Source organism: Phalaenopsis equestris, unplaced genomic scaffold (genome assembly GCF_001263595.1).
Source record: "Phalaenopsis equestris unplaced genomic scaffold, ASM126359v1 Scaffold000180, whole genome shotgun sequence".
Taxonomy (NCBI): Eukaryota; Viridiplantae; Streptophyta; class Magnoliopsida; order Asparagales; family Orchidaceae; genus Phalaenopsis; species Phalaenopsis equestris.
The window spans coordinates 969529-969908 of NW_018164622.1; positions in this window are offsets into that span (position 1 = coordinate 969529).

The window sequence follows — 380 nt, forward strand, 5'->3', positions numbered from 1 at the left end:
ACACTATTTTATATCTGCTCGTCTGCATAAACCTAAATAAAATGTCAAATTTTCATGAAGTGACAAGAGAGAGAGCGATGTTGAATTATTATATTCATGAGGGAAAGCCCATCAAATTAGGGGCTTTGATCTATCACACTATCATTAGTTCAGCTGCTGCTGCTACTACTGTAGGTATGATATTTCTTTATGCGAGCAGGCTGGAGTAAAGTATGATAGTTGGGAGGAAGTTCTGTTGCCTCTAAAGCCCATTACGAAAGTGAATGTGAAAACTTACTCGGAGCATTCGATTTTTGGCTGGAGATGAGGATTTTCCAGGAGCTATCGATTAGAGAAGTCTGCAGCATCTACCTCTGCTGCATCTTCATCAAGACCATCTG